At 37.9% G+C, this 27,990-nt stretch overlaps 1 pseudogene; it reads right to left on the bottom strand.

Annotated features, from left to right (window-relative positions):
* Nucleotides 1–6,631: 6,631 nt before the first annotated feature.
* Nucleotides 6,632–17,944, bottom strand: LOC112093303 (annotated as a pseudogene).
* Between the last annotated feature and the right edge of the window lie 10,046 nt (nt 17,945–27,990).

The following is a 27,990-nucleotide window of genomic DNA, read 5'->3' on the forward strand; positions in this document are numbered from 1 at the left end:
GGGGCGCAATCCCGCTAGTATGTTTAATACTATGGAGTGCTTATGCAACATAATTTGGACATGTTCTTGAAGTTGTTGGGCTGAATCCCCTTCCACCTTTAGAGTGTGTAATTCCAAGTAAATACCATGCCGCTCATGCCGAATGGTTCGAACCATAGCCTTAAGAGAAACCATGGCTCTTGAGAGGCTCAAATCTCCCTTCAAAGTGACCCCTATTTCCAATTCACATGCATACCCCCTAATGTTTCCAACCACTGCAGACCTAAATTTACATCCACCCGGCCTAATTCCAATGGCAAAAATTTTCCACAACTGTCAAATTGGGTAAACTTAACACCACTTCCCTACAAAGCCCTCTTCCCCGAGCCGACTCTCCCGTTCCAACTTGAACTCCAAAACCAACAGTGGGCACAACAGGTATAGCTAATCTCTCAACAATACTCAAAGAAATGAAATTGTGAGTGGCTCTAGAATCGATTAAAACAATTACCTTGTGTTGAGCGAACGTTCCGCGAAGCTTCATAGTTTTTGGTGTAGAAAGCCCAACCACTGAATTCAATGATCTCGGGCTGCTGCTCCTCCAAACCAGTCCATGGAGTAACAATTTCCTCTTCCTCCCAATCAGGTACATCATCATCACTAACAAGCATGATGCGCAATTCCTTCTTACATCGGTGGCCTAAGGTAAATTTCTCGTCGCACTAGAAACACAATCCCTTATCTTTTTTTTCTTGTAGCTCGGAGTCCAACAACTCCCGAAATGGAAAATCTTTCTTTTGTGGTGTTGGTTTCTCCAAGGTAGCAGGAACTTTTGGTGGCCGATCCATTACAAGCCCCCCTTGTGGCTGAGGTGCTGATAATTTAGTGCGCGGTCCTCCCACATATTGGGGTCTCAAAAATCTCGTTCCCACCACCTCGCGACGGAGTAACTCATTCTTCTCCTCAAATCGTTGGGCTATCTCCATGATCTCACCCAAAACAACCGGTTTCAAAAGCCGTAATTCAGCTCGAACCTCTGCCTTTAATCCATTAACAAAAATTCCCTCTAAGATTTCCTCCGGAACATCCTGAAGGGGTCCTGTCGCCACTTCAAATTTTCTGCAATAATCAGCCACCAAACCTTGTTTAATAGCCAAGATTCTTTCACAAAGACTCTTCTTGCGAAGAACGAAAACGCCGCCGCAAAGCCATCTTAAACTCCGCCCAATTGTAAAATGGCCTTTGGCCGTTCTGCCATTGAAACCAAGATAAAGCTTCTCCCTCCAAAGCTATTCCAGTAGTGATCATCTTCTCTCTTTCTGAGCAGCGGTTTATGGAAAAAAACTGCTCCATTCGGAAAACCCAGCCATCGGGATCATCACCACTAAAAATTGGGCATTTAACTTGTCGCTGTTGTAATGTTGCCCATTCATCATTCACTAGACATTCCTCAAATCCTCTTATGTTTTTCCTGGGTTCCCTGAATCGACCCCCAAAGTTCGACATTCTTTCCCTTTCCACTCCTCGATAACCCTCTCCTCCAGAACAGCCACGCCGAGTTCCATCATCCAGTCCGCGAATTCCTTCCTCCGCGATCCCATCCCTCCATTCTCCTCAGAGTCCGCACGACTCACCACCCTGAGTACTCGCCGAAGCCTTCCTACTGCCGTTATGCCCCTCTCCCGTAGTTTCGTGTCCACTGTTTCGCGGAACCCTAGGTTCCATCTCTCGATCTCCAACCCGCGCGCGCAACCCAAGGCCTTCTGCCAGGAGTGACTCCACAACGCTAGTCGGAATCATCTTGTGCTCCTCCTCGACGACTGTCGTCGGCGCCCCTATCTTTTCTTACGACTGAGGCTGTGAACAACTTCATCTGTTCCTCCATTAAGCGGCGAATCTCAGAAAGATTCTGAGTTAATTCCGCCTTCAATTCTGCCCCAACTTCACCAATTCCCCTTTCCATAGTAGCCCTAACTTCCTTTATTTCTTTCTCCACAGATTCGAAACGCTCATCAAACTTTTTCCCCGCCATTGATGCCCAGAAACGTGCACTGATATCAAAATGATAGAATCTAGGACAGTTTCTCGAGAAACATCCGGAATTGAAAATGAAATGAAGAACTTTTATTGATCTAAAATGAAGAATTACAATTACAGTGATTCGAGGTGTTGCTAGACCTCCCTTGCTCAGGTTAAGCTAAGACTTCCCCATAAAGACTCAGAGTTTTCCTGACTATCTCTGCTCTCCCTTTTATACTCCCTGACCTATTCCTAACTACTTATTTCTATGTTCACACTAACAGCTCAATAATTGCTTCTCAAAAACCGCCTAACCAACATCACTAACTCTTAACACTTACTCGATACTGCACAGCTTATTCCTTATACAACCTATTACTTTCCTCCCTTCCTTTCTTCCCAAACACTTGGTTTATAAGAGGCTTAGTTCTATCACCGGACTCACAAAAATAAGATAATATTAGGATATAACTTTTTGGATGATGTGACTATGACTTAAGATTTACATTAATTCAGAAGTTACAATCTTTTGAATGTTTATATTCATTTACACACTTTTAGCATACGTTTGAGTTTGACACATGAATATGTTTTGAAACAAGCAGCTGAAGATTACAAGTGCATGAATTCTTCACTTTGACTAGTATCATAACCTGTCAAGTTATGGACCATAACTTGTTTAGTTACGAAAATAATCAGTCAAGTTATGATCATAGTCTGTCAGATTATGGTCATAACCCAGTCATTTACAACGCATAATCTGTCACGTTATGGGTCATAACCAGTTAAGTTATGATCATAACTTGTTAAGTTATGAGCAATAAGTTATCAAGTTATGGGCAATAAGTTATCAAGTTAGACCATATACTGACAAGTTATGGATCATAACATGTTATGATCATAACGTATCAAGTTATGGACAATAAACTGTTAATTTATGAACATTACTTGTCAAGTTATGGACTATAACCTATAAAGTTATGGACCATAACCTGTAAAGTTATGAACCATAACTTATATAGTTATGAAAATAACCTAGCAAGTTATGTGGTCAAATTTGTTTTTGTTTTGTTTTTTTTTTTTTAACCAAGACAAAATATAGATTTACCAATGGTAAATCAAATGGTAAAGTTCCAATGGTAAATTCAATAGTATACTTGGAACCTTTAGTGAAGAAATTTGTAAAGTTACAATGATAAAGCCAATAGAATACTTGGTATATCCGTGGATTTACTAAGCCAAATACCACTTCAAACAAATCCGTGGATTTAGCAAGAATCAACATTTACTTTTTTGATGTTTTGTACGTTTTTTTTTTTCTAAATATTTTTAAACCTTGTCCTTACAATTTTTAGTTTGGACAATTTATTCCACAACTCGATAAATTGTTGTATTGTAGTCGATTTTTCTCGTTGTTTTAGTAAGTCAGTGACAAGAAAGTAAGTCCCACAAAAAATTCGAACATAAATTTTACAATTATCCAAGTTTTAATTGACGTAGGAGAATTTAGCTTCGCTTTTATATTTTATATTTTTGTTTATTCTAACTTATTAATTTAGTCTTGTTTTGTTACTAGTATGTCGTTTGACATAGTGAGTACTAAGACAAACGACATACTAAACTTACAAGTTATGACCATAACCAGTTAATAAGCTGTCAAGTTAGACCATAATCTGACATGTTATGGACGACCATAATGTGTAAATTTATGACCATAACGTGTAAATTTATGATTATAACCTGTTAAGTTATGAACATTACATGTCAAGTTATGGACCATAACCTGTCAAGTTATGGACCATAACCTGTCAATTTATGGACCATAACTTGTTTAGTTACAAAAATAACTTGAAACTTGTTTAGTTACTAAAATAACTTGTCTAAGTTATGTACCATAATTTGGTCATTTACCCTGTCAAGTTTAAGAACGTAAACTTTGTTACAATCGGTGTAATCTGTCATCCTAGTAAAAACAAAAAAAGATTGAAACTAAATCATTTCATTAACTTTTGTAATTACATCAAAAAAATTTAAACCAATCTGTCACAAATGTTCCACATACTAGAGTCTAAAAGCCAATCATTTCATTAGAATTTGTACCAAAAGTAGAACTATACTAGAGTCTAAAAACCAAGAAGTCAATCTAGTCACTTAAATCTTCCACATCAAACTCAATCGCATCCTTTGGTGTCATGAAATGCATTTTCAATGGCTTTTTACCCCTGTTATCATCGCTATCATAGTCCAGTTGCTGCTTCCGCAAGCCACGGTTAAACAACTCGGCCACCGTCTTTTTACGGAAGAACGCACCAGCCCCTACCCTTCTCAAACAACCATCTAATTCGTCTTCCATTAACAGCTAAGCCATCTTCAGCATGAATATCCCACATCTCCATTACAAACAGCAGCAACCAAGAATCACAGAATTAGAAACATCAAATATAAATACAAAAATGAATCAAATAAAGGGAAAACAAAATAACATTCGAGAGCTTAAAAAAAACTAACCTATTCTCTTGTCTAGGACACTCGCCAAATACGATCTCAAAAGCTTCAAGAGGGTCAAATTGACTAGTGAAATAGTTTGGTTCACGAAAATCACAAAAACCAACAGACGTAAGCAAATGTGGAAGAATAACTGCCAAGGGTTCAACAGCAGCATAAAGTTGCTTCTTTACCCTATTTGAAAACAGAGAATCATATATTTTAATACAGTAATCCTTAAATTCAACATTCCCCCAAAACCCAATGCTCCCTTCGCTCAAGAAAAATGGGTACAAGCAGAATGTCCACACCACGAAATGGTAAGCTACAACACATAAGTTCTCAAGACATAATCTTGAAGGCACATTGAGAACAAAATTCAAAAGTTGACCAATCAAAATCTTTCTTGTTGTTAGACTTCCATAACCCATTAATCCTTGTAAAAAAAAAAAATAGGAGTCCATAATCATACACCTTATATAAGGCATGTTTTTGTAACACACCATCTTTTTCTGCAAGTAATAGGTGGCTACATCAACATGCTATCAAAAGAGAAAAAAAAGTAAAAAACACATTCTGTTAGATTCAGAAAACATATAATAACTCATAATTTGCCAAATTATAAACTGTAATCTGGCAGGTTATGCGACAAATCAATCAAATTATTGACCATAAATTGGCAGATAATGAGACATAATCTGTCAAATGATCAGATTTGTTCCGCAAAAAAATCTTGCAGAAAATTAAAAAAGAACCAAAAATGACAAAATTAAGAAAAGTTAAGCCAACGCTTTGGGGTCCAAAGAGTTTGAAACCAATGCTTTGTGTCAATGGTATCTACTTTGAAATCAAAAGCAGGTTCTATCACATAGGCATCCTCAGCCGGTGCCCACGTTTTGTTAGACTTGAGATCAGTCTTATACCATGCCTCAAACCTTGCCATGTCTTCCTCTGGTGCTTCACAGTCAACAATTGCTGAGAATGGACAACTTAAAAAAAAAATCGTCATCCGTACACTTAACAAGTTCTTGTGACGCTGCATCATCATACACAGCAATCCTGTGGTGAATAGGTGTATTGTCTTCATTATTAGCAACACCAATCTCTTCAGCATCATCGACAACATTATCGTTAGAAGCATCTACACCCTCAACCTCATGATTGTCAACTTTGTCTAAAGAACAATCATCTTATTCATAAAAATGAAATGATAATTAATAAGTACAAACAAAAAAACAGAAAAAAAATGCAGGTTTTGAAAGGTGTATAAGGAATGCAAGATACAATCTGCCAGATTATTGCATATAAGCGGACAGACTAGGCAGATTATGAACTATATTTTGAACAGAATATGAACTATATTTTGAACAGAATATGAACTATATTTTGAACAGAATATGAACTATATTTTGGCAAATATGAAACAACCCTTGGGAAAAAACAACTTAAAAAATTAAACAAAGTACAAAATTAATGGAAAAAAAAATACTAACCTGCTTAGGATCATGAGATTCTGAGCCCCCAAGATCCTTCAAAACTGAAGTAATTGTTTCTTCAATCTTCTCAGGAGAAACATTAGCAATAACACCATTCTGAACTACGCTCTCAACCTCTCTCTCCTTATCATTTTCTTCCTCAACATCTAGTTTAGTCTCCTTCAATTGAATCTCATTTTGTAAAGGCTCAAAATTTGTTTCTTCAATTTTCTCAGGAGAAACATCAGCAATAACACCAGTCTGAACCAAGCTCTCAACCTCTTTCTCCTTATCATTTTCATCCTCCTCAACATCTAGCTTAGTTTCCTGCAATTGAATCTCATTTTGTACAGGCTCCTTATTTGTTCCTTCAATTTTCTCAGGAGAAACATCAGCAATAACATCATTCTGAACCAAGCTCTCATCCTCTTTCTCCTTATCTTTTTCTTTCTCAACATCCAGCTCAGTTTCCTGCAATTGAATCTCATTTTGTACAGGTCCTTTATTCTGAGACTTCTCCGTAGTCTGCTCCTTCAATTCCTCTTTGTCACACATTGTTCTGGTCCTTCAATTCATCTTCTTCTTTTTCTTCTTCATCTCTGTGAGAAGATTGATGACGATGATCATCATCAGCAAATTCTTCAACGTGTGTCTTCTTAACAGAAAATAGACAATCAAACTTTCAAGCCAGCATCTTGATTGAATGAACTACTGAAGACATTTGTTAAAGTGAAATCTCTCCTAAGAGAAGAAACTCCAACAACCAACCTATCTGATTTCGACTCTAAGGCAGCAAAGCCTGTAAAAAATTCAAAATTACCAACAATACCCTATATATGGAAAGAGAAGAAAAGGAAAAAAAGTCGAATCAAATGCAAAACACAACAAAAACAAAAAATTAAAAAAGGAACAAATACAAAAATAAAGAAACCTGATTTTCGGGAGGACGGACATATGGAGGTGGACGAACACTTTCAAATTCTTTATCATCCTCCAAGTCACAACCACTAGAAGACAGAAAATCCTTTGCTGACTTGTGAAAAAAACCAACAAGATAATCTAACTCACACTCTGACTCAGTTGGTTCCATATAACAAGAAAACTGAAAATATAAAATAAAAACATTAAAACAGGAAATTGTACTAAAAAAAAAAACTATAAGAACCTGACCATCTTCGCACTTTAATACATCAAATGGCTTTTTGGAATTATTTTCATCAGTCAACCACTTAAAAATTCGAGGAATAGGCTTATCAATATACTTCTTCAGTGCACAAATACCGCCAATACGTGGTACACACTCATAGGCCCAAACTTAGCAAGCAAAGGCCAAATGGTGGATCTTATAACCATCTACACGTTTCTTGGCATTTCGAACATCAACTTTATCATTGTGCTTATACAACGTCTCAATGCCAGATTTTTTAAAGTCACAAAATGCATATTGAAAGCCAACTTACCCCAAAGAAAGTCATTAAACCGGGGACTATCAATAATTCTAACCAAGTCATCACTAACACCCACCTCCTTAGGCTTAGCAAGAAGAAATAACAACAGAAAATATAACAAACCCATTTTAACAGTTTCCTCATCGCTCTCAAATTTAACTTCATCAAAACATTTCTTAATACTAGCCCTCTTCACAAGCTCTGTTCTCATGTCTTGAACAATCAGAAATGTCTACATAACCTGCCAAATTATCATCTCCTGAACACTGTAACCCAGTAATTAAAGCAAACTCTTCAATAGAAAACTTGCTAAAGGAATTACCAAACTTAAACCACAACTCATTAGGATTTGGCTGGTAAACTACATGAAACAGCAACTCATGCATTAATTGACATTGATTACTGTACTTTAGCATATCAAAAAAGGGAGCAAAAACAGCTTTTCTGAATAGCTCCTTCTGAGAATCAGTAAACTTTTTTTATTAAGTTCCATAATAATAGTAAAAGAAGCTGCTACATTAACCTGCCTGGAAATCTCTTCTCAAGATTAATACGAAAATTCCATGGTTGTAAAAAATGACCAAACAACACAACCACAAAACTAAAAAATTAACAGACTACTCCAAACGGAAGAAAAAACATATAGATTCACAAAATAAAACGCAAAAACCATATTCTATCTCGACCAAAGATCAAAGAAATCACAGGGAAAAAAAAAATACAGAAACTGCAATTTATTCAAAATCATATGAGCATAAACCTAAAAATCAAAAATCAATGAAACTGAAATATCAAAATACCGGCAACACATTACGAGTAGGAGAAGGAAGACGAACTTCTTCGAAATCACAATCCTCATTTTTCTTCTCCGGAACTTTTCTTTTCCTTGTCTTCGAATTACCCGCGCACACCTTTGAGCGTTTTCTTGGAGAGGAAACAGAAGGATTGGTCTTCCTTTTTGTTGGAGATTTCGCCATAACTTAAAAAATCAAAAACAGAATCACAAGACCAGAGAAAAAGAACGAACGAAAAGACAACATAAAACACTAGAAAAAAGAACGAACAAAATCGCGAAGGAATACCAGAAAAACTGAGAAATCGACTCAATAACATGATGAAATGATACAAAAATCAGAATTCGGAAGAAAATCGTGAAGAAATCGAGAATAAATCGCGAAGATAAAGAGAGAATGCGAAGAGGAGAGAGAAACGGTTTCTCAGAGAGAAAAACGAATTCAAAATCACAAAGGGAATGGTTTGAGAATCCCTAATAACTTCATGGACAAGGTAATTTCAAAAATAACTCCTGTCAAGTCATAGATAATAAAGTATTAATTTATAGATCATAACCTGTCAAGTTATGAACATAACTTGTCAAGTTATAGACCATAATTTGGTGATGAATCCCAAAGAGTTAAAGTCCTCAATCCAGTAATAATTAGCGCAAAAAAAAAAAAAAATTCAAACAACAAAATAATTGAAAAATCAAAAGTTAGGAATTGTAATTATTAATTAGTGACAAACTCGCCACAATTATCATTAGGTAGACGCTACTTAAAAGGGATGAAAACACCCTTAAGATAAGTCGACACTCGCCACCAACAAAGAATAAAGTTGGATAAGAGAAACTGAAATTAAATTTTATTAAGAATCAATACTCTGAAAATAATAATCTCCCTCAAAGCTTGAATGATCACCCTTTATATAGAGAGGGTTAGCCATTAAAACATAATGGGAAATAAGAAAACAAGAAAACAGGAAACTAAATAATTGCTACAAACGGGAAACTTAGCAACTAACAGAATGGGAAACTAGTTATCTGTTTTGGTCAAGACAAGAAAGTAACTAATTGCTAAAATAGAATCAGGTAACTTAGCAATTAATATAAAAAAGGTAACTTAGCAAATTGATCTTCACGCCAGCTAGCCTTCCAAATAGGTGATCAAATTGACAATTTTAGACCTTGATCTGGTAATTGGACCTTTATAACTCCTCTTGCACCATTGGGCCTGGAGACTCGGATTCCTCCTTTCTTGGGTTGCTTGGTTTAGATTTCCCATGATGTGGCACATCATCTTCCCCTTTTTGGAAAGGATTTACCCTCAAATCCACTCCATCTTCAGCCCTAATACTATCCTCTAAATAGGGCGTAAGGTCACGCATATTGAATGTAGGACTCACATTGTAATCTTCGGGCAATTTAAGCTTGTAGGCATTGTCATTCACCTTCTCCAATACGCTGAATGGACCATCGGCACGAGGCATCAGCTTTGACTTCCTTTGAGCGGGAAATCGCTCTTTATGAAGATGAATCCAAACGAGGTCAGCGGGAACAAATCGGACTTGCTTCTTTCCTTTATTGGCTGCTCTCCTGTAGGCTTCATTCTTCTTTTTGATTTGTTCTTTAACCTTCTTATCATCGTCTTAACCCATTCAGCCTTCTTAGCTCCATCCGTACAACTCCTCTCGCTGACGGTATAGGTACTAAATCAAGGGGTGTAGTTGAAGCCATAAAGCACCTCAAAAGGAGATTGCTGTTAGGAACCCGAAAATCTATGGTTCATTAACAATATTAAAAGTAGAAAATTACAGGATAAATGGGCAGTTTCGAGGACCCCTAACCTCCAAGATAGTGCACAGCACTAGATACTATCTACAAATCTGATCATCCCCTCCCTAGCAACTAAACCTCCTATTTATATTCTCCTTAAGACTATTGAAAAAGACCTCTAAATATTAGGTTCCTAACATTATCCCCGCTCCAAAGAATCACCTTGTCCTCAAGGTGAAAATCAAGAAATAAAATTGAAAAATAATATCTAAATGATTGAGAACAAAAAGCTTTGTTAGTTTCTCGATTTGAGTCCCCAAATTGATGTTGTCCTTGTAAGACACGTCTTCAAATTGGAGCCAATCAATTACTTCTTCATTTTCTTTATATCTTGGAAATCAGCCACAAAGTCTACCAATTCAGTTGGAACCTCATGATCAAACTTATCAATAACCATAAAAGCTTTTGACAAACCCATCATTAACAAAGAAGTTTCATTCTCAGCTAACCAGGTCTTCATCCTTTCAGCCTCTCTGTCACCAATTGCCTCATACCTAGCTACAGACTTACTATACCCAATCCTCAATGTGTTGGAATTTTGAGGCCCAACCACCATTGCACCAGAACTAGGCCCAATATTGTTGTAATTACGAGGTCCAACCTTAACCATGCCAAAATCGACCCAGTTCACTCCTGAATCACGAGACCCAGTCCACAATTTTAGGAACACAGCCCCCAAATCACTAACAGTGGCCCCAATAGTTCCGGAATTTTAGAACCATGTCTTACCTTCGCTGGAATCAGCCCCAACCTCGCCGGAAACAACTTGCACAACGTCAAAATCATGAGACCCGTTCCAAATTTGGTCAGAATTTTTAAAAACAATACCAATCTCACCGGGATCAGCCTTAATGGAGCACCGGAATCAACCCCTTTCTCGCCGGAATCGTGAGGCCCTATCCAAACAGCAGCCAAATCGTCGAGCCCAGCCTCCATCGCGCCGGAATCTGTCTCCGCAGCACTGGAACCAGCCCTTTTCAAGCCGGAATTGCGAGGCCTGGTCCAAACCGGACAGGAATCAGCCCCAACCGCGACCGAATCAGGGATGAGTTCCCTATTCTGAGGGTGCCCATGCCGTCCTAGCCTCGGAGCAAGCCTCTCCTCCTCTAACTCCGGCTTCCACTCCACTTCTTGTCGCCAACCAAGCTCCGCCGCCCTCTCTAGACGAACGCGACCTCCTTCTGCCCTCCTCCTGTCGTCGAACAAACCATCGCGTTGCAGATTTGGACCACCCAGCCCCAGATCGCGATGGATCTCGCGCTCCTCCATGAGACCCACGTCTTTCCGGCGTCGGAACTCCCTCTCGCGGCCTCGTTCTTCGCGAATCAGCGCTTCCCGGCGAAGATCTGCCCAATTTGGCACCTCCACTCTGCCTGGGTCAACGCGATCTGGGCTCTCCTCGCCCCGAGGTGCGCGATCTCGCCTCTCCCCGTCCCGTCGTTCGCCGTTGCGACCCAACTCGGCCTCCCCGGTAATCGGCTGTGCCGCCAGCAGTGCCTCCATCCTCCACAGCGCCGCCTGTAAGTCACCCATCTGGGTCCGAATCTTCCCCACATGGTCCCGGAGTTCCCCCATACTCCCTCCAGAAATCTTGTGATTAGCTCTTAGAGCAGCCCTAAGTTTCTCTCTCAACTCAAAGAGCTCCATAGATCGTAGATGCTTTGATACCATTGTTAGGAACCCGAAAATCTATGGTTCATGAACAATATTAAAAGTAGAAAATTACATAATAAATGGGCAGTTTCGAGGACTCCCGACCTCCAAGATAGTGCACAGCACTAGATACTCTCTACAAATCTGATCATCCCCTCCCTAGCAACTAAATCCCCTATTTATACTCTCCTTAAGACTATTGAAAAAGACCTCTAAATATTAGGTTCCTAACAATTGCTTAGTAGCACTATGAACACTACGATTGTAAGCAAACTCAACATATGCCAAACACTCATCCCAATTCTTCAAATTCTTATTAATGACAGCACGAAGCAAAGTAGAAAGTGTTCGATTTACTACCTCCGTTGACTGTCGGTTTGAGGATGGCATGTCGTACTAAACAAGAGCTTACTTCCCAGCTTCTTCCAAAAGTAACTCAAGAATTGACCATCGGTTTGAGGATGGCATGTCGTACTAAACAAGAGCTTACTTCCCAACTTCTTCCACAAAATCTTCCAAAAGTAACTCAAGAACTTAGTATCACGGTCAGAAACAATGCTCTTGGGGACTCCATGCAAACGAACAACCTTTTTGAAAAACAAATAAGCTATATGACTTGCATCATCAGTTTTATGGCACGGGATGAAGTGTGATATCTTCGAAAAACAATCCACCACCACCATTACCAAATCCTTTCCTCGTTGCGTCCTAGGCAAACCCTGAACAAAATCCATGCTTATATCTTCTCATGGATGACTAGGCACAGGTAGCGGCGTATACAATCCTTGGGCCATCTCCTTGCTCTTAGCCTTCTTGCAAGTAACACATCACTCGACAATTCGATGAACATCTCGGAACATGGCTGGCCAATAAAAGTGCTCCTTCAATGCTTCCAAGGTTCTTTTCTCTCCAAAGTGACCAGCAAGACCTCCTCCATGAGCTTCACAAACCAAAAGCTCTCTAATTGAGCAAGAGGAATGCATAATCTGCCTGCTTTAAACAATAACCCTTCCTGCCAAAAATAACCCTCCTTTGCTCCCTTTGTGTAATCTTTGTAAATCTTGGCGAAGTATGGATCCTTCTCGTACAATTCTATAATCAACTCAAATCCCATTAATCTCGTAGTAAGCATAGAGATTAGTGCATACATTCGCGAAAGGACATTAGCTACTACTTTCACCCACTTGGCATGCCGTCGATTCAACTTGCCTTGTCCCTTCAAATGCTTCACTCTGTATGAATTACGAACTCCTTTGGTAAGAGGTAGTGCCGCCAAGTTTCCAATGCTCTAATCAGTGCATAGAACTCCTTATCATACGTTGAGTAGTTTAGGCACGAACCACTAAATTTCTCGCTAAAATAGGCAATAGGACGCCCCTCTTTGCTTCAAGACCGCTCCAATGCCAATCCTGGATGCATCGCACTCAACCTCAAAAGTTTTAGTAAAATCTGGAAGTGCTAAAATAGGGGCTGAGATCAGTTTACTTTTAATTAGCTCAAAACTCTGTTGAGCCGCCGCTGTCCACTTGAACTCTATGCTTTTTTCATGCATTCGGTTAAGGGGGCTAGAATGGTGCTGAAATTCTTCACAAACCGCCTATAAAAAGACGCCAACCCATGAAAACTGCGGACTTCAGCAACATTTGTTGGTGTAGGCCAATCTTTGATAGCTTTGATCTTTTCTTCATCAACCTCCACAACTTGTCGAGAAACAACGTAACCAAGAAAGACTAATCGATCTTTGCAGAAAGTTCACTTCTTTGGATTGCCATAAAGCTTCTCCTCCCTAAGCACACAAAACACCTTTTTAAGATGTTCCAAATGCTCATCAAAACTCCTGCTATACACAAGTATATCGTCAAAATAAACAACGACAAAATCACCAATAAACTTGCGTAATACATGGTTCATTAAACGCATAAAAGTACTAGGAACGTTGGACAAGCCAAAGGGCATGACTGTCCATTCATACAACATGAACTTGGTTTTGAAGGCTGTTTTCCACTCATCACCCTCCTTCATGTGAATTTGATGGTAGCCACTTCTGAGATCAACCTTTGAAAAGATACTAGCTCCATACAACTCGTCTAACATGTCATCTAGCCGCAGAATGGGATAGCGGTATTTGATTGTGATTTTGTAGATAGCTCGACTATCAACACACATACGCATAGAGCCATCCTTCTTTGGCACCAAAAGGGCTGGGACGGCACATGGGCTCATAGACTCCTTCACATAGCCCTTCTCCATCAACTCCTTTACATGCCGTTGAAGTTCTTTGGCTTCTTCCGGATTGCACCGGTAGGCTGGTCTATTAGGCAGGGCCAAACCAGGGATGAGATCAATTTGGTGCTCAATTCCACGGATTGGTGGTAACTCCTTAGGCATTTCTTTCAGAAAAACATCCGAAAATTCCTCTACTAACGCCTTTAATTTCGGATGGACAATTTCTTCTTCACCTGAAACCTCTTTAGCAATAAGTAAATAAACGAATTCATTAGCATGTAGAGCACGTTTTACCTCCCCCTTGTTGGCAAATAAACTCTCCTTCACAACTTTGGAAATTGCCAACTGATCTCGCATCGCTGGGTAAGGACTAAGAGGTGTAAGTAGAACACATTTACCGTTCTTAGAAACGGAATAAGTGTTTGCACGTCCGTCATGCACAACCTCACGATCAAACTGCTGTGGTCTTCCAAGGAGCAAGTGGCTAGCATTCATTGGTACTACATTGCAAACCACCTCATCCTTATATCCCCTAATTGTAAAAGGAACTACAACCTGCTTCGTCACTTTCAAAGCTCCCTCATTGTTAAGCCATTGCAATTCATAAGGATGCGGATGTTTAGTAGTGGCCAAATTAAGCTTGGAAACCAAAGTAGTAGACGCTACATTCGTACAACTTCCACTATCAATAATTAATCCACATACCTTGCCATGAACATTGCAATGGGTATGGAAGATATTGTCTCGTTGCTCCCCTTCCTTCCTTGCATGCATGGTCAAATTCTGACGAATGACAAGCAATTCCTTTTCTTCAGGATTCGCCACTTGTTCTTCTTTTCCCTCCACCTCTGGATCAGCTTCGTCTTCACTAACAATTTCTTCACTTGCTTCTCTAACAATCATCACCTTCCTGTTTGGACATTGAGATGCTGTGTCCACACCCAAGGCACTTCCAACATTTCATGTCACAGCTCCTTGCGGGTTGGGAGGGCTCGAACTTGGTCTTTCCTTGATCAATCACGGCTGGCTGGGGGGTCTCCTTATTGGATCCCGGTTTTGGGGCCGCCTTGGAAGGATAGGTCGACGCAGAGGATGAACTATAAGGCTTATTAGCCCTGGTTGTGCCTCTCCTTTGTTGCCTTTCAATCTTCACAGCAAGTTTAATTACATCCTCAAGCGTGACATAAGGTTGCAACTCCACCGCATCTGCAATTTCTTTATGCAAACCACTAATAAATCTAGCAATGGTTTGTTCCTAGGGCTCTTGCAAGTCACAACGAATCATTAGCATCTTAAATTCTTTCACATAATCCTCAACACTATATGCACTTTGACGCAGAGTTTGCATCTTAATAAACAATTCTTGTTTATAGTATTGGGGAACAAACCTCTTCTCCATAAGCCTCTTTATTAGGCGCCATGTAGTGACATGTTCCTCTCTTTCACACCTTCTTTGGGCCTTCACGTTCTCCCATCACAAGTTAGCATAGTCGGCAAATTCAACGGCTGCAAGTTTTACCTTACTAGCTTCAGTGTAGTCTTGGCACTCAAAAATTTTCTCCACCCGTTGCACCCACTCCAAATACTCTTCTGGGGAACTAGTTCCACGAAAAGGTGGAATCTTCATCTGGATGTTGTCTGACGACCTTTGCTGCTTGCGTGGTCTTTGCGCCTCCTCTGGTTCATACTCCATGCCTGGATCGTCAAATTCATCACCAAAATCACGTTCAATCCTCCGTGGTGGTGGCTGATTGCGTTGAGGCGGGTTCATGTTCCAATTTTGCATCATCTGCATAATTTGCGACATGGACTCTTTTAGCTCTTGATTTGAACGTTCAAGGGCTAAAAGACGAGCTTGTTCAAAACTCAACCCCATCGTGGGGTTTGCTGGTGTTTCAGAAGCTGGTGATGACCCACCACTGCTACCCTTCATGATGCCAAAAACTGAAATCCGGTCTCTGAACCTGGCAAATCCATTCTCAAATCTGGGTTCTGATACCAAATGATGAGTCCCAAAGAGTTAAAGTCCTCAATCCAGCAATAATTAGCGTAAAAAAATAAAAAAAAATTCAAACAGCAAAATAATTGAAAAATCAAAAGTCGGAAATTGTAATGATTGATAAGAGATAAATTCGTCATAATCATCACTAGGGGTGCGTTCACTTCACTAACTTAAATTTTATGATTCGAGTTAAAAAACTATATTCGAGTTTCAAAAAATTTGAGTGTAATTTGAAATTTGGAGTTTAGTGTTTAGGTGTTGACTATTTAACTTTTAAAACTTGATTTTTATGTTCACTTACACAAATACTAAACTCCAATTAATTTCAACATTGGTATGCATTTCTGTTGGATTAAAAAATGTTAACATACGTCTGGCATGCATTTTCAAAGAATGGCATGCATTTCTGTTCTTCATAATAATATATATATATATATATATAAATTTTTCTTCATAATTATACAACACAATATGCAAATTTTTCTGATAAAAAAAGACAATCAGTGACTGAGGAAAGAAATAAGAGAATCCCTGACCTTGGATACATAAGGCCACTATGGTGTAAACCTTGGGGATACTCCTGCAGCATCTTCGGATGATACTTCTACAACTTAACATAACGGTAGACTTAGCATGTTTTTAAAATATATAAAAAAAGTCAACATTCTCAATGAGAATATACAACTGATAAAGAAATAATAAAACAAAGATCAATTCAAGAATGTTTCATTTTCCAACTGGAAACAAAAGACCAAAACGTATTTTGCTTTTAGATATACATAAACCATTAAGTTGTTGATTGTTCATAAGAAGATAGTCCAAATCAATTTAGCAATATGAATTCATTCCCTTGTGAATAAAGCAGAGTTATCAATTAGCAAAAGCCTACGTGTTGTGTCAGCCTGGCATTGAGCCCCAATTCAACCGAAACAAACCACCTAATCATAACCCGGTTATATGCTTAAGAAATGCTGTTGCAAATTAAACCTATATCATAACATTTACATAAATAAGTAAATAAAAGTATGTGGTCCTCGGCACTACTACTCACAATACACTGCAGCATCTACTGAATCCCTGACCTTGGATACATAAGGCCACTGTGCCAAGTTTGCCAACCCGTAAATGAAGCAAAGAGGCACCACCTTTTCAAATGCAACAACCAAGTTGTCTCTCGCAGTAAGGAAGGGACTATCCACCTGTCAAGAAAAATGTTCTAGTTGTATATAATATACCCCATGAGTAAGACTCAAAACATGATAGCTGTCATAATAACAAATTTAAACTTACCACTACAGGTTTTGGCTTTGAGATAAAACAACAATCTATCAACGCCGGTTGTTTTCTTATGCAGCCCACATACTATTAGCTATTTCATCCCTTAATATGTGCATTTGTCGTCGGTGCGGATGGTTTTGATGTTGTTACGTTCCCCGATCAGGATTGTGATTCCGATTCACATCTTGATCCGTGTTGAGTGGATCAATTTTAACTACCGGAATGGCGTCTCTCATGTACGCGGTGAGTAGATCATCGTTGTGATTGTACATATGTATGAAATTGTGTAGAATAGCACAAACAAGAGGAATGTCTCTTTGTGTCTGTATCGGGTAGTTATTAATGCATTTAAGAATACGGAACCTGGCTTTCCACACGCCGAACGTGCGCTCGATATAATTTCTCAGAGAAGAATGGGTGTAATTGAACAACTCACGCGGAGTTTGGGGCCGACCACATCTTGCCCGAAACTCTTGAAGGTGGTAAGTGCTCCCTCGATACGGCGTCAAGAAACATAGATTGTTTGCGTATCCAGAGTCGACGAGGTAATATTTACCTGTGGTGTGCGTTAGAAGACATTACGTGAATATATTAGTTCCACATTGCTAGCAACAAACGTGTAGTTATCAAAAACTATGTAAAGACCAAGGCTACACATACCTTCTAGTGGAGTTGAGAAATTTTTTCTCCACATTTCTGTTGTGGATGTGAGCACACGTGCATCATGGGCAGAGCCCTCCCATCCAGCTAACATGTAGGTGAACCTCATGTCAAACGAATAGACCCCTAACACATTTTGAGAGTAGAATCCCTTCCGATTTCTCTATGCTTCAGCATTTGCAGCGGGTGGAACACATGGTACGTGAGTACCATCAAGAGCGCCAACACAATTCTACAAAGTAACTAATTAAAATAAGCAACAACGCAATTCTATATATTTATCAATACGAGTAACAAGTTTAGGGGAAATACCTGAAACCATGGCAGGTACTTATTTCCATGCGCGGCTATGACAGGATCGATAATGTTGAAGTTTGATGGTGTAAGAAAGTCAAAACGGAGCTCATATAACGCTGTCAAAACAGCGTGGAAATACTTTGAAATGGTAGCACCGGAATGCTACCATTGATCTTGTGACTCCCTATTGTTTGAACTTTGACAAACAATGTATAGGAAAATAAAAAGTTGTTTGTCCACATTCATGTTTCTTGTCGGTCTTAAAAGGCCTTTAAGCTCAAGCAAAGAACTAAGACGTCGAAAATAATCACTTCCCATTCTAATTTTGGACCTAATAACGTCATCATGTCCATCAAGTAGGTATTGGACACGCATTGTACCTGTGAGTACGGAAGTATGCTTTGGTTGAGGCAGTGGTCTTTCCATGTATGTGTGGTAATACCACAAAACAGCTGCTGCTACCGCAAGCTCATCTTCGTCGTCGGAGTCATCTCCATCATTGTTTTGAGTAGCGTAATTTGAGGGCCCTGCATTCCACATTGCTACTTGTGCTAAAGTCATAATACAAGAATATATATGAAATGGTCATCCCATCTGCAAGTAAAGATGAGTACACATAATCCATCAATAAATACTGTTGTTCGTAGTACAACTCAACAACCATGATCAATACAACACCATCATGGCTGTAGTAGAACAAATTACACAACATCTACTCAAATACTAAGTTCAAATCTAAAAATGGCAATTGTTCAACAACATCTACTCAAATACTAAGTTCAAATATAAAAATGGCAATTGTTCAAATAGATGAATACAAACAATGGTGTAAACCATATTCGTGGAAACTCAAAGCTGGTCTGGACTTCCATCGCTGGCAAAATGTCCCGATTGCGGTGGAAAGTGAGGCATGTAGTACGGTGTTTGGAGACTATACGGGGCCGGTTGTTGGGCATTGTAGTTTTTGGTGAATATTAGGCATTGGTGGGACAGGTTGGGGTCCCCCAAAGTTTGGGGGCCGTGGCATATTGTTCGTGGGTTGTTGGCCAAAGAAAGATGGCGGTTGTATGTAGTTGGGGGGTGAGACATGTAGTTGGGAAATGGTGGCTGCATAAACTGTGTCCCCATAGAGGTATGGGGGTTTGAGAAAGGTCCACATGTTTGAGTCCGCGAGGTATTAATTGTTTTGTCACGAATAAGGTACGCTGATTTTCACTCATGTTCACGAACATCTTCTGCACATTTGGATACCAAGTAATGGCCTCTAAGAAATTGATTGCGGTGTCGTCATCAATCGCCATTTCCTTAACTATTTCCTGGCAGCGGTCCTGGAGATCATCACTAGCCCCGGCTTGATTCGCAGTAGAGCTTTTAGTGCGACTACTGTGTTTGCTTTCTATAGAAGAAACAAGCTGCCCAATTAAGTCCCTCGCTATCGGATCACCTGTTACCCTTCGTGAGGACTTGGTCGATTTCTTGCCGATGGCTTTGGAAGATGAGGCAACGTTGAGACATCTAGCTGCATTGTTCAAGTCGGCCCGCATGGTGGTAACGAAGCAATCATCGCTACCACCTTCATCAGATGTTGACCCTTCTTCGTCGGCTACGGGGATTGTACCCTCCCCTACATTTGTTGGAGGATCTAATCCCTTCTCAAACGCCCCAGTTGCTCTCGTACCACCAAAGGCCTCATAGTACAAGTTAAAGTTTTTAAGAGGTTGATTCTTGGCCGATTTGGCCCATTTCTTGTTCTGCATGTAAATGAGGAAACAAAATTACCCAAGTGTATGTGAATGCCACAATAACTAACTACCCTTAGAAGAGGGAGTTTAGAAATTTACCTTGGCAAATTCTTCCCAATATTCGTCAGTGCACGTCACAGCACTGGTTATGGGGTCCCAGCCAAGTCCTGTGTTATTGCGTAACATAACCTCGTGATCAAACTTGGCTTTGAGATGAACTTTCATCTGTTGGACTTTCGCAGGAGTCACTTGATCCTTGAAAAAGTCTTGTAGTTCTTTCGCCCAATCCTCCCAAGTTTTAGAATCAGGCTTTCGCTTGTTCGCATTACGATTGTAGGCAGCGAGTCGCATAAGCAACTCCTCTTTTTGCCTTTCAGTCCAGTGAAGAGTGGACTCATCATCGATTCTTCCTTTTGGCATCTAATAAGTAAATTATGGGATCAAATGAACTCTAGACCTAAATCCAACTTCATAATGTTATGCAACCAAACAAATGTTTAAATTGATTTTGGGTTCAAACCTACGTAACCTCTCTAACCGAACAGGTTATTAATCAACCTCATAGTCACAAGGAATGGTATCAATGAGAACACAGGCTGATAATTGCCATTATTTAATAGGCACAGCCCGTGAAGAGACAAGCAAAAGGAAAGAAACATGTATAGCTAGGACCACTTTGAAGTCAACATATAACTTGAATTGTGAAAAAAATAAAGAACCTGAGGCAGTTGGTGAAGGCATGGATCATATTTTTAATGTTCATACCTATAATATACAAACTGCGTAACATTACACATGTATGCCAACTGCCATCTATTTCCTTCTAAGCCATAATATACAGGGAAAAGTTGCAAACTAGGACCATTGAATACACCAAACTAATGTTAGTTTAATCAAACTACGAACAATAGCTTCAACATAAGCCCATCAACTAGTCTTTGTTTCTGATATGGATATGTGATGTGTTCAAATGGGACAATATAAGCCCATCAAATGCCACAATATGTGATGTGTTCAACAATAGCTTCAACATAAGCACCTGTATATATAATCTTGCGTTTTATTTCAAACTTTCAAGCCCTAATTGGGTTCAAAATTATGTACTAAAAAAGCCTCAAACATCAGCAAATCAATCCTTATTTTGGAAGGAAAAAAATGAAATCTCTTATGCTAATCAATGGCTGAAAAGTTGACAATTCTGCTAACCATTCTGAAAGAGAAAAACAACCTATCTTCCTGTGTACATGCATGAAAATGACATCCAAAAAACAATCCTATCTTCCTGTAATTAATGTCTGTGTTGTTTCTCTACGTGCATAAAAATGACAATCAAACTTCAACCATGCATCTGTGCAAATCACCTTAAGAATTGCAAAATGACATCCAAACGACAATCGGCCACATTGCTTAGAAATGGAAAACGACAATCAAACAAGGAAAAGCCACTCAAAACGACAAGCATCGCCAGGTGCAAGAACAAACATCAATAGCCATATCCAGAAGCAATGGAAGAATAATAATCAGTATGGGGAAGGCCTTACCGTGTTTGATCCGGTCGAGGATAACGGTTGATCTGCTTCGACAACGGCCACACGTGACTGTGTTAGACGTCGTTGTGGATAGGGATACCGGCACCGATAACAGAATCTTTTGTTCTAGTAAGCACGTCTCGGAGGTCGCAGACGGTGTTTGGCGCTACATCAACTGAAGATCACAGCCAATGGAAGACGCCGTTCCACTCGCGATTCATCGATCTCTCCCGTGTTGAATCTCCGAGGAAGAACGCCGACAACCAAAAAAAGGTCCAAGGGGAAGAAAAGGGGATGCAGCTGTCTAGATTTTGTTCACCGGGGATGGGTTTTGCAGGAACCCAAGAACGAACGGCGGAGGATGTCAGATTTTGTTGGCTTCTTGACGGATGGAGGCTTCAAAATTTTCTCGCAGGAACCACCAAGAACGAGACACGGATCTGAAGCTCTCTCTTCAAAATGTTCACCGGGGATGGGTATTTGACCGGAGAAGAAATTTTCTCACAGGAACTACCAAGAACGAGACACGGATTTGAGGGGACCTTGGATTTTTGCAGAGTGGAAGCTTTCTCGTGAGTGGATGCAGAGCAACGTGAAGAAAGGCAAACCAACGGGCAGATGTTAGAAAAAAAATTCTATTCACTGTACACATTAATTCGAGTAGTTGGGAGTTTGAGGGGGAGTGGTATTCCATAACTCGAATTATTATTCCAATTTCAAACTCTAATTCCCAAAAGTGAACGCCAATTTCAGCCCAAATTTCAATTGGAGTTGGGCCATTTCGAGTTTAATATACGAAGTGAACGCACCCTGGATAAACATCACTTAAAGGGGATTAAAAAACTCTTAAGATAAGTCGAAGACACTCACCACCAACAAGGAATAAAGTTAGATAAGAGAAACTGAAATTGAATTTTATTAAGAATCAATACTCTGAAAATAATAATCTCCTTCAAAGCTTGAATGAGCACCCTTTATATAGAGAGGATAAGCCATTAAAACAGAATAAGAAACAAGAAAATAGGAAACTAAGGGGTTATTTTTTTGCAATGAAACTCAGAAAAAATTTAAACTCGAGTTACAATTTTATTCAAGTTCATGTTCTTTTGTAAAATTTGAGTTTGAACTCAAGTTTAAACTCGAGTTTGAATTCGAATTTAAACTCGAGTTTGGGACTAAACTCGAGTTAAAATTTTCCCTTCAACTCGAGTTTATAAATTCGAACTTAAGTTAATGAACAATATTTTTTTTATTATTAAAAATACCATAACTTTTTCGTTTAATTCTGACTGAGATGATTTTCTTTTTTATGCATTCACAACGAAAAGACGAATAAAACCTCATCTATATACCCTATTAAAATTTTTCATCACCATTGAGTTTTTATTAAAATACTATATAGATATAAATTTAAGTTTTGACCCACCCAAGCACAAACTCAAAAAGATTTTCAATTCAAATCATAACTCAAATGTGCACATCTAAACACAAACTCAACTTACAAGTTCAACTCAAGTTATAACTCAAACTCAACTCAAGATCATCACTCAAGTCACATTAACTCAAAAATGCAAAAGAGCAACCCCTAACTAATTGCTACAAACGGAAAATTTAGGTATCGTTCATTTCACTAATTTGAGTTTTGCTATAGTAAAAAATTCTGAGAAACAGTTACATTTAACTTTTTTATTATAATAAAAAATTCTCACATAAAATTACATCTAAACTTAAATTAAAAATTTAAATCACCGAACTGAACGGCCCTAATTATCTGTTTTGGTCAAGACAGGAAACTAATTGCTAAAATAGAATCAGGTAACTTAGCAATTAAATAAAAAAGGTAACTTAGCAAATTGATCTTCACGCCAGCTAGCCTTCCAAATAGGTGATCAAATTGACAATTTTAGACCTTGATCTGGTAATTGGACGCCTATAACTCTCCTTTTGCACCATTGGGCCTGCAGACTCGGATTCCTCCTTTCTTGGGCTGCTTGGTTCAGATTTCTCATGATGTGGCACATCATTTGGTCACTTATGGAAATCCTTTGTTGGGTGATTTGGAGGTAAAATACACAATTTTCTCAAAAATAAAAGGAATCCGTGGATTTACCAAGCTAAAAACTACTTGAAACCTTATAGTGAAGAAAATTGAACCTTATAGTGAAGAGGTAAAATTCCAGTGGTAAATCCAATGGTATACTTAGTAAATCCGTGGATTTACTAAGCCAAATGCTACTTGGAACCTTATAGTGAAAAAAAGTTGTAAAGTTCAAATGGTAAATTTAATGGTATACTTGGATTATTTACCAAGCCCTATGCTACTTAGAACCTTACAGTGAAGAAAGTTTTAAAGTTCCAATGGTAAACCTAATGGTATACTTAATATATCCGTGGACTTGTCAAGCCAAAAACTACTTGGAATCAATTAAAAAAATGTAAAAACAAAATTGCAACAAAAGAAAAAAAAAAAAAACTAATGTAAAAGCAAAATTGTTTAAAATGCTTTGCATACCATTTCATTTTTATGATATTCTGATAGGAACATGAGAATTCATGTCTTATGCCTTTATGGTTGAGGAACATATATTTGGTTTATGGAGATTAGAATTGTAAATGAATACGTGAATTCAATAGTGATAAATGATACATTGAGTTATCAAAATTTCATACTTTAAATGAATAGGTGAATTCAATAGTGATAAATGATACATTGAGTTATCAAAATTTCATACTTTAAATATTGTAGTTTTCTTTCTTGCTGGTAGGGGGGAAAAAAAAAAAGGAAAATGGCAGGTTACTGATGGTTGTTTCCAAGGGGATATCAAATTTATAAACCTTGCTAGAATGTCATCTTTGTATAGTGTAGTGGTTGAGCAAGGGTCGTTCCCGCAGAGAATTGAATTTTAATCAATAAATTATTAATTTTGCAAAACGAGAATATAAATAAAGAGATCTGGAATATTAAACTAAACTAAATAAAATAAAAGAAAACAAAACTTGAAATAAATTAAGAAGAAACAATCAATGAAAGAAAAGTGGTTAAAGGATCAATCTCCACCACTAGACAATGGAATCATAATGAACAAACTGGTTAAGGGGTCATTCCCGCAGATGATTGGGTTTAATCAATAAGTTATTAATTTTGCAAAACGAGAATATAAATAAAGGGATCTGGAATATTAAACTAAACTAAATAAAATAAAACAAAACAAAACTTGAAATAAATTAAGAAGAAACAATCAATGAAAGAAAACTGGTTAAAGGATCAATCTCCACCACTAGACAATGGAATCATAATGAACAAACTGGTTAAGGGGTCACTCCCGGAGATGATTGGGTTTAATCAATAAGTTATTAATTTTGCAAAACGAGAATATAAATAAAAAGATTTGGAATATTAAACTAAACTAAATAAAATAAAACAAAACAAAACTTGAAATAAATTAAGAAGAAACAATCAATGAAAGAAAACTGGTTAAAGGATCAATCTCCACCACTAGACAATGGAATCATAATGAACAAATAATATTATTCCCAATTCCCTACCAAAACTATCAACTATAGATAACAATAAGCCCTGTTACCCCAATCTTTCCTTAGTTTGTCATTAAGCAAAACAAGCTCTTTACTTAATCCCTTTCCCCTCAAACGACCTAGAACAAGCTCTCTAAATTCAATCCAAATGAAGCATTACACGAGCTCGGATCATTAAACCTAGGTTATGTTCTACATGCAATCAAACAAAAGCCTCCCGCAATTATTGACCACAATTCGCTACTAATGATAAAGAATTCAAGACAATTACGGATCAACACTCCTAATCTAGTAATAGATCATTTTTAAGTCCTATTTAGTTGGCCACCCAAACAAAACAAGAAAATAATCATGAACAATATTTATGGAAAAACATAAGCAATTTCAATAGAAAACTAAAAAATAACATCATAATATCTATCACAAATTCATGTCTAGGGTTTTGAAATCACCCTCAGCCAAAATAAAACTAAGCTAACATAATGAAAAAGAAAATAAAAACTAAGGACAATAAAGAGAGAAGGGAAGAAAAACTAGAATAATCTTCAAGAATCTCCTCCTTTTCTTCTTCTTCATCTCTTGACGGCAGGAAATTAATGGGTGAAAACTCTCCAATTTAATCTCAAAGCCCCTATTTATATGTTTCTATGTTGAGCTCAAATTAGATCAAATTTGGAGTCTAAATCACTTGTTTTGGTCAGCAAGTCACAAATTGCGTCAAATTCTGGAACCAGTCGCGCAAGGGGGCGCGGGCATGCTGCTTGGCTGCACGGGCGCGCAAGTCGTTATGTTGTAGGGGTGTCTGGATGCGGGCAGGCCACTGCGGGCGCATTGGGGAAGGTGCTGGCGTGCAAGCTATTCTGGCCACTGTGTGTTGTGGTTGCCTGGCGTGGGCACATCCTGCTGTCTGCACGGGCGCGCAACCCGTCAAACATTTTTAATTTCTTTTCTTCTCCTTTATTTTCCAAACATGCTCTCCTTGTACTTTCTTCATTTTAGTGCCCAAGTTGATTCCGAATTGTCCCAAAATATGCTGAATTCCTTGCTAAAAATTATTCCTTCATTCTCTTTTAGTTCCAAACACCTACAAAACACAAAAACCTAATAAAAACTCTAAAACTTTGAGGATCAAATAAAGAAAATATGGAGAAATTCAATGAAAAATATCAAGAATTATGCACTTATCAGTTACAATTTATTTTAGCAGTTAAAATGTATAATCTTCTATTTTAGAGGACATTATTGTCATAATCTGACAAATTTAAAACCATAATCTATCAGATTATGGTCATAACTACGTCATTTACAACGTATAACCTGTCACGTTATGGGCCATAACCAGTCAAGTTAAGATCATAACATGTCAAGTTATAGGCAATAAACTGTCAAGTTAGATCATAACCTAACAAGTTATAGACCATAAAGTATAAATTTATGATCACAACGTATCAAGTTATGGACAACAACTTGTTAATTTATAAACATTACATGTTAAGTTATGGACCATAACGTGTCAAGTTATGAAGAATAACCTATCAAGTTATACCATAACCTGTTAAGTTGTGAACCATAACTTGTTTAGTTACGAAAATAACCCGTAAAATTATGTGGTAAAAAAAAAAATATATATATATATATATTTTTTTTACCAAGCCAAAAAACAGATTTGCCAATGGTAAATCCAATGGTAAAGTTCCAATGCTAAATTTAATGGCATACTTGAAACCTTATGGTGAAGAAATTTGTAAAGTTCCAGCGGTAAATCGAATAGAGTACTCGTAAATTCGTGGATTTACCAAGCCAAAAACTATTTAAAATCAATCAAATAAATGTAAAAATAAAATGCAACAAAAGAAAAAACATACAAAGAAATGTAAAAGAAAAAAAAAATGTTTTAATTGCTTTGCATAAGGAATATCGAAATGTAAACCTGTAATCACATTGATGTATTGACATGAAAATTTTTCACATATTTGAATTCCAACCACCTAAAAGAATTATTTCTTTAAGTCACCCATGATCTTTATTTCATTTCACTCTTGTCGAGAAAATTACTAATTAGAGGCAAACATATACATCATTCTTTTATTTTAAGCCATGCTCAATCAATAAATTAAGGCCTGTTACATTATATTGTATGTTTTTTTATACAATATAATAGCTTTCAGTCATATTAGGCCATTGTAGTATATTATACAATGTGTTATTTACCATCGTATTGATTTGTATTAAGTTAAATTTTTTAGAATGATAAAATTTATGTGTCAACCTCAATCTTAATTCCAGTGACGATCTGATCATGACATCAACCCTAATTTTGACATTGACCTAGATCTTTGTTGTTAGCGTTTATGCCCTTAGGAATAAATGTAACAATATTCTTTGAGATATTTTGACTATTAATAAAGATTTGTTTATTTTATATATCTATGAATTGTCATCTTTATGTTCATAATAGTTGAATGTATGACAAGCAAACTGAAAGTCTGAGACTGTCATTCTAAATTTTTAGGTCATGCATGTAATGTGAAGAACATGCGAAAGACAAGAATCTAAAGATAATAGTCTAAATCTTATGATCCACAATCGAGGGAATAAAGTTGGGCGCTTTATTCATGTTAAGATTGTTATGTTGTCTACTTCCTAACGGAGACGGCTTGTCTTGGTCGTCGGAGGTGGGACTCCATGGGTGGAGACATTGATATAGTTTCTAATGGTGAAATCTATATTGGATCGGACCAAAGTTGAATTGTTTTAATTAATAATTCTGTTTGAATAAAACAATTCACTTTTGACGAATTATATGTTGTCATCTTAATCCTGAGATGGATGATGAACCTGTATACTTGACTTGTATCCTTTGATGTACTAAAGGGAGACATCCTGACATTATGTAAAGGTACGCTTGCCGGTACATTGGGGATATGACTCGTGTATGCGTAGATTCGTTATTCATAGATAGTGGAATCCATAGCTCCTATAAAGAGTCAATGATATCCTCTTATGCATTATCAGTGGATTGGAAAATATGAGCGCTCAACCATTGGACTACT

The sequence above is a fragment of the Morus notabilis genome, unplaced genomic scaffold (genome assembly GCF_000414095.1).
Source record: "Morus notabilis unplaced genomic scaffold, ASM41409v2 Scaffold174, whole genome shotgun sequence".
Classification (NCBI taxonomy): Eukaryota; Viridiplantae; Streptophyta; class Magnoliopsida; order Rosales; family Moraceae; genus Morus; species Morus notabilis.